At 30.8% G+C, this 8,354-nt stretch overlaps 1 long non-coding RNA gene across 1 annotated transcript; it reads left to right on the forward strand.

The window, feature by feature from the left end:
- The first annotated feature begins 825 nt into the window (after positions 1-825).
- LOC120892258 (uncharacterized) lies at positions 826-4,252 on the forward strand. The gene is made up of 3 exons (XR_005736854.2): positions 826-851; positions 1,535-1,561; positions 4,133-4,252. It is a non-coding gene; the product is annotated as an uncharacterized LOC120892258 (long non-coding RNA).
- The last annotated feature ends 4,102 nt before the right edge of the window (positions 4,253-8,354 follow it).

The raw sequence follows: 8,354 nt of genomic DNA on the forward strand, positions 1-8,354 counted from the left end.
TATTTTTAAATGCAACAACTTAAAAATCTGTAACCTAACAGGTAATCCAGCTCTTAAATATAAGGGATATATTGTTAATCCCATAATTTTTGTCACATACAGAATCACATATTATTGCTATCATTGGAAAATATGAGATTTTGCAAAGAAAGCTCAGATTCAGATAAATTGTCCATGGAAAACAATGCATATTCCAGGTGGTTATTTGATTAAGCCCTAAAATTGAAACTTTTTTTTTTTTTTACATATAGAAAAAAGAGGAACACTCCTCCACAGAGGTAAGGTACTTTCACATGAAAATAAAATCTTTGCATCCAGTACCAGATATTAAATTCTGTATAAGACTGTCTTTAAATGATTTTATGCTTAAGGTTAGAGTAATAGAATTAGAGAACGTGGAAATTTAAAAATGTAGCAATGTTAAATGTAGTCATTTTAGGGGAGCAGCCTAAAACTGTAACAAAGTTAGCAGAATTATATTTGTGACCACCAGACACTAGCAAAAATGTTCAATACCATCTCCTTTACTGGAAGTCACTGAATAATCATATTACTTTAGGAGTCATGATGTCTGTTTTAGATTATATAAACTGACCAAGAGGGTCCCTTCTATGCTTCCAAAAAAGTAAGAACTTGAGTTCATACATTTAGTGCTAATTTCCAGAAATCTTCCTATCAATGCTTCAGAATACATGTCTAAAGGCATCCTGAATGTTACTTAAAAATTTGGCTAATTTTGTTGGGTTTTATTTTCCTTCTAAAACACCAAAAACAGCATGGTAGGAAACAACATTTGAAAAATATGTAATTATTTTTTTTCTCCTAAGGAACCTACCAGAATCTCCCAAGAGGTAAGTCCTAACTAATACAATTAAATAAATTTTAAGGAGTTTTAAAAATGTCATACATAATAAGCATTGTTTACTTGATTATATGCAGTACTTAATTGATGAACTAAATTCTGTTTTCCTGCTATGAGAAATGGAGATTTTATTATTTAGCAGTTTTAATTCTTATTAATTCCCAGAATTTTAAAATGTATTGTTACTCTAGCTGCTTAATTGTGTAAATATTTACCAAATATTTTTATGATATTTACTCTAACAGAAATTTTATATAAATCCCAAAACATATATATGTATGAATACTTTATTACAGAAATACCTATTTAATGAACTTGTAATAAACACAGTATTATTTAAATTCTTCTTTAATATATATAATAAGTTAAACTTATCAATATATTCATTTAAGAAGCATGCATTTAGCAAGTACTAATTCCCTTACATGATTCTATATCTTGAGGATTCAAAAATACATAAAAAGGCAAAATCACACTCCATGTTACATTCCATTAAAGTCATGAATATGTGTTTTTTTCTTTGGATAACTCAGTTATAATTTGAGCAATAAAAATAAACTAGTTATTATTTTTCTCAATTTTTTTTCTTGCTACATCCAAGAATAAAATCTGTCTTATCAATAAAGTGGAAACAATAAACAATGTTTTTAACTCGTGTATTCTTTGTTTAAGGAAACCTTAAAGAAGATTGTTGATTTGGTAAGGGTGTTTATTTATATACAACTATATTTGATTTAAAATTTAATGGGAAGAAGAAGCATGCTTACAAACTTCTTTTAATAAATAAAGAGATCAGTTTCACTGCATAAAAGCACAATTTTTATTAGGCCCCTTGACTACATTTTTCTTAATTGTTCTTAATTCTCTCAGTTAATGATTTCCATCTTCATATACATCTTGTCTACGTTTTACACTATTTTAACAAAAAATATGGAAATTTTAATTTTTTGAAGAAAAAATACATTTTTGCTGTCCCATTTTGTCCATTAGAATGATGATCTTGTTGATAAAGCCAAAAGTTCAATCACACTATTGTTTTTTGAAAAAAGTTTCCAAATTCAATTAACTTGGTCTTCGTATTTTTATTCTTTTTATTGTTCTTTTTATTTATCAAGGACACTTCTAGCAGCTCATCTTGTGAGGCTGGATAAATGACACTTTGTTTTAAGTTAAAGACTCAACTAATCCATCAAGAAATAACACGTTTTCTACTGCAATAATTTTTAGAAAATTAATAGCTGCCAGTTTTTAACAAAGTCACATCAAAACATATAATAAAAATAACAGAAATACTATGGATAATACATATTTACAAACTTATAACTCAAGTAATTGAATATATATACATGTATATAAAATCATAACTTTCTTCCCATGAAATATGGGAATAATTTCAAAATAAATTATTATTATTGCTGTGGTATGAATTTCTTTAAAAATAAATAAGGATCTATTTTTTAAGAAAAATACTTTTGAGCAATTATTGATTGATTCTGGAACACATGCAAATCTCAGAAATGTGTTTTAATTTCAAATGGACTAGATGAGATTACCCATAGAACACAACTGCATTCTTACTTCTCTTGAATACTATGATATGACTTAATTTCTCAAATTGTTTTAAGGTGTTTAAAGGGACTATTTTCAAACCAAAGGCAATTCTGTAACCAGCTCTTTGGTCCAAAGACATATGTGTCTCAGTAAAAAAGACATAGGTTTGTAGTCAGGCAATTTATATTCCAACTCCAGGTGTCCACTGCCTTTTCTATCTATGACGTTGTTTATTGAGTATTTTTACATGTCCATTTATTTCCCCATGAAAAACAAACTGAACCCATCTCAGAGCCTTGGTATTTGTGGAAATAATTATTTGTTATATATTTACCTTTTAAAATATAAGTAGTGCCTATTAAACACTTACCTTGTGCCAGGTCATGCCAGGTGCTCTGTATACATCACCTTTTTAAATTTTTTAAATATAACTGGTTTTTATTTATTCTTTTTAGTTATACAATACATTAGGATTCATTTCAACATAATTATAAAAGCATGGAATATAATACCTCTAATTCCATTCCCAGTACTCCCTGGGTTCCCTGCCTTCTACTCTATTGATCTTTTTGCTATTTACTTATAAGTTGTTTTTTTTAAATTAGTGCCTTATGGATATACATAATGGTGAAATTCCCTGTGGTATATTCATATATGTTCTGTGACATTTTTAAGTACTTAATTCCTGTTAACTACAGTATCTTCAACTGAAAAATGAATATAGTAACACTATTAATTCTAAAGACTTTTTGTAATGATCATTTCAGATAATATGCAAAGTCTACAACAGAATGCTGGGAATACAATGAATGTATTATTAGCATAGGCATTGTTATCATCATTAGGCTATACACTCTAGAAATTTCCTCTAAAACTTTTATACTAGAAGCAATATTTTCTTCACTGAAACCACAGTCCTCCCACATAAAAAGCTACCTTGCTTGGGAAAGTTCTGATTTCTGTGAAGACCTTTATGTTTTGTCAGAGTGTCTCCAAAAGCAGTCTACCATTGTATCCATTACTTGCCATCCATTGCCATGAAGCCACTTAACAGTCATTCCCTGGGGGTTCAAAAATATCTTTCCACTCACAAAAACTGAAAATTCAACTGTAGGAAGTTAGAAGTTTAATTTTGTATTTATCTCCTACAATAATCTATGATAAGGTAAATGAAACAGACTGTTAAAAAAGCTTAAACATGAGGGAAACACCTTGTACATATATTATGTGACAGGGACTACTCAGAATGCTCTCTGATTATTAACTACTAGAATTCTGCAATGTAAATGATGCTTAGAAAGATGAAGCAACTGCATCAGAGTCATTCCAGAGAGGGAAATCATAAGAAATTATGCTGAACTTCTCTGGTCCTAAAGATCAGTATGGTAAAATAAATGATAAAAGGATACACTTATCTTGCTTATTCAAAAAAAATTTTTTTTCTCACCTTCTTACATACACATTTGCTTTTTCTTTTCCTCTTAGAAATTTTTATATGAGTGCCTGAATTAACTAGAGAATTTCTTGAACTTTATAGTCACCCTACAATATAGAAAGGTTTACAGTGACTTTTATATTAGTAAACTGCTTTCATTAGGACCTACTTGGAAATTGCCTAAGTACCTAAAGTTATACTTAATTTGATTCTGTATAGATTTCTTATGAACCCTGGAGGACATTTAATGTGAAGTTACTGTTAATAATTGTATTTCTTTGCAGATGAAGATCAACCAATTTCCCACATTCGCCATCCCCAACTATTTCCAGATTATTCATCCACAGCGGATAGCTGTAAATTCTTGGGCTCACATTAAGAACATTGCCTACCCATATATTCCCATTGTGGTATGTTTGCCTTTTTTTTTTGCTTTTAAAATATTTTTTTTATTGGTTGTTCAAAACCTTACAAAGCTCTTGACATATCATACTTCGAACAATAGTTTCAAGTGAGTTATGAACTCCCAATTTTTACCCCAAATACAGATTGCAGAATCACATAGGTTACACATTCACATTTTTACATAATGCCATACTAGTGTTTGCCTTTTTTAAATCATAAAATAAAATTGTAATTATTATCTTTTATAAAAACAAAAACATGATGTAAAGAAATGAAATAAAATAATCCCACATTCTCACATAAAAATCAATTCAAATTGAAATAAATATGTCAAGGCCAGTAATGAAATAGAAAATATATGCTTCAAATATAATGATATATATAATCATAGCAATGGTGACAGAGAATTGTACTTATATTGGAATTTAATTTCCTAAATATCTTGTTAAATATGGAGTTCATGTATATATATATATATATATCCCCTAGATGATTCAAGTGACACACAAATATCTTTAGTGAGTTAAAATATCTCACAATTTATTTTTCTTTCAGAGGAACTTCTAACATTCTTGAACTAACAGCTGCTTCTTGAACTTAGGTAAGTCCCTTTAGGCCTGGATATTGAGTATCAATTCAAACAGGATTTTCAGCTGAAAAGACAACACTAAAGAAAAATCACATTTAAAAAATTTAGTTAAACTTTTAAGTCATAGTTTGATTTGTGAGATATTTTAACTTTTTCTATGAACTTTGATTCACAGATGGAAGGTATCTGTGTAATTTGCACATGTGAGCTTTTTATAAATGTTTAAAAGCAAATTACAAAAAAATTTCTTTTGTGGATAGATGTGTCCAGGCAACAAAAAGGTTCTGAGAAGAAATCTCCCTAAACATGGGTGGCCAAACTGGTTCATTCTTGACAGTTTCCTTTCACCTTACACCCCCTCCCAAACTCAAATTTTTATTTTTGTTAGGGAATGCTATGTGTGCATATCTCTGTATAATTTAATCCTATCTTTCATTTGGGTCTCCTGATAATAGAAAGGGGTCAGCAAATTTTCCAGATTATTAAGTTGAGAAAAATCATCAGAATCACTAAGGATGAAAGCTGAGATTTAAGTTTCATAAATCACAATATTCACTTTAATGGTATTTAGTCTTTCATTATTTTGCAATTGCTTATCATGGATCCAACAATATAAAACACTGAAATAATGACCCAACCTTCCTTAACCTCAGTTCTAGGAGAAATAAATTTACAAAGAAGTTTACTAGGTGCAATATTAGAATTACAAGCATAATATTGTAGTAGAAAGAAAAAGTTAATTGATTAAGGCCTGAACCAATAGTAAAACCAGAAGTAAACAAAGCAAAGGATGTCAGAATACTTTAAGACAAAAGTAAATGAAATTGGCAAAATATTTATGAAACTAAACTATAATAAAAAGGTTTTACTTTTGAAGAGTTTTGGTAAATTTTTGTGAAAGGACATTTTGCTAAACATAATTATTTGACAAATAATTAGTCCAAATAAGTCAAGAAATCATCAATTATTTTAGAAATTAACTATATTTTATGCCTAGTAAACTACTTAGAAATTAAGAATAATTAAAATGTTCAGTTCAACATTTTCTCAGAATTATATTTTCATTTAGTAGAATTATTAAATAGATAATTATTAAATAGATATAATACTGTATAGAATTAAGCTATTTAACCATAATTTAGTCACTTGTGAAACAAATTCTTAGTAACAACTCATTTGGTACTAGAAACCATTAATTAGTGATAACTATAAGTAATTACATTAGATCTGCCTATGTGTTTGATGTAGATGTATATTATATACATAAATATGTCTAAGAATTTTATATCTACATATTCCAGAATATACATTTTAGATAACCTAATATGTCCTCTTTATTCATAGATTTGACCAGAAAAATCATTTCTATATAGTTTTCTCATCTATCACATCATCTCCTACTATCAACATTTCTTGATGTGCTTGTTGAAAAGACAACAATATTGAGCTACAAGAAGTTTGTGTGGAATATCTTCTATATTGTTAATATTGTTTTTGGTTTATGTTGGATATGTCAGACCTGGATTGTGTGTTTATATTAACTGTACTGATGATTAATTGAGGTCTTTTCATCACTATCTCTGAGATATAGAACACAATAATGTTGCCAAAATATTAAAATATCAAATGCACTTTTAGCTGTGTGGTCTTTCTTCTATTGCTTAGACATAAAGACCAGGTCACTATTACTAGAATAACCTGTTCTCTAACAACTAATTTTACTTAACTTTGAAACTGGCTTGGATAGCACAAAAATAACTTTGTATATATTTGGGGTCCTTAGTTGCAAGTGTGCCTCTCATGCCTGATGTACTTGAATGCTACATATTTGGAGGCCTCAACCATAACTTACACTCTCAGCACCATTGAGGCAACTTCCACCAGAGTTTCAAGTCTCAAATCACAACCTATGCTTACAGATGGTAACACACAATATCACACCATAAGAAGAAGATCTAATGAGTACTGAAACATTTAGAGGCCATCTATCAAGGGTTTAGACTACTTTCAACAAACATTGAGCAGGCATTATTCTAGATGTCATATAATACAACTATGATATGCCAGGTATATTTCTAGATGCTTTATACTGGAAAACCAAACAAAGACCCTACTCTTTTATAAATGGGGTTTACATTTTAATCATTGGAGGAAAAGAACAAACAGGAAAAGAAGCAATACAGGAGTGCCATGTGATGATAACCACACTAAAGAATAGGCAATGGGAGGGTATTTTAGATAGCATCATCAAGAAAGACAATGGTGGCAGGTCAGAGTTTGAGCAGAGAAGTGAAATAATGTGTGAAAGAGAGGAATACAATTCCAATAGAAGACACAGTAAAAGCAAACTCACTGAGGCAAGTCCTCGAATACTGTGAAGGAAAAGTGCCAAAGAGTTGAGCACTGAGAGAACACCAGGGGACATCAGATAGAGCACTAATCTCTAGGGTATATAAAGAACTCAAAAAGCTAAGCACCGAAAAAAACAAATAACCCTATCAATAAATGGGCCAAGGACCTGAACAGACACTTCTCAAAACAGGATAACAACCAATCAACAAATATATGAAAAAATGTTCATTATCTCTAGCAACTAGAGAAATGCAAATCAAAACTACTCTAAGATATCATCTCACTCCAGTCAGAATGGCAGCTATTATGATATAAACAACAATGAGTGTTGGCGAGAATGTGGGGGAAAAGGCACACTCATATATTCCTGGTGAGACTGCAAATTGGTGCAGCCAATATGGAAAGCAGTATAGAGATTCCTTGGAAAACTGGGAATGGAACCACCATTTGACCCAACTATCCTCTCCTCGGTCTACACCCAAAGGACTTAAAAACAGCATACTACAGGGACACGGCCACATCAGTGTTTATAGCAGCACCATTCACAATAGCTAAACTGTGGAGCCAACCTAGATGCCCTTCAGTAGATGAGTGGATTAAAAAATATGTGGCATATATACACAATGGAGTATTACTCAGCAAGAAAAGAAAAGAAAATCATGGCATTTGCAGATAAATGGATGGAGTTGGAGAAGATAATGCTAAGTGAAGTTAGCCAATCCCAAACAAACAAATGCCGAATCTTTTCTCTGGTATAAGGAGGCTGATTCATAGTGGGGTAGGGAGGGGGAGCATTGGAGGAATAAACAAACTCTAGAAAGGCAGAGGGGTTAGAGGGAAAGGGAGGGGATAGGAGCTAGCAAGGATGGTGGAATGTGATAGACATCAGTTTCCAAAGTACATGTATGAAGACATGAATAAGTGTGAAATACTTTATATACAATCAGAGATATGAAAAATTGTGCTGTATATGTATAATAAGAATTGTAGTACATTCTGCTGTCATTTATTTTTTTTTAAATCAATAAAAAAATCATCAAGGATATCAGCCCCCCAGTCTGATCCTTCATGACTTATTTCTAAGTATGAGCATTGCTCCTGTCCTCAGCCACCATCTCTTCCACTTTTCACTCCCTAAGAAAGCTCTTCCTTTTCTTCAT

This window comes from Ictidomys tridecemlineatus, chromosome 9 (genome assembly GCF_052094955.1).
Source record: "Ictidomys tridecemlineatus isolate mIctTri1 chromosome 9, mIctTri1.hap1, whole genome shotgun sequence".
Lineage (NCBI taxonomy): Eukaryota > Metazoa > Chordata > Mammalia > Rodentia > Sciuridae > Ictidomys > Ictidomys tridecemlineatus.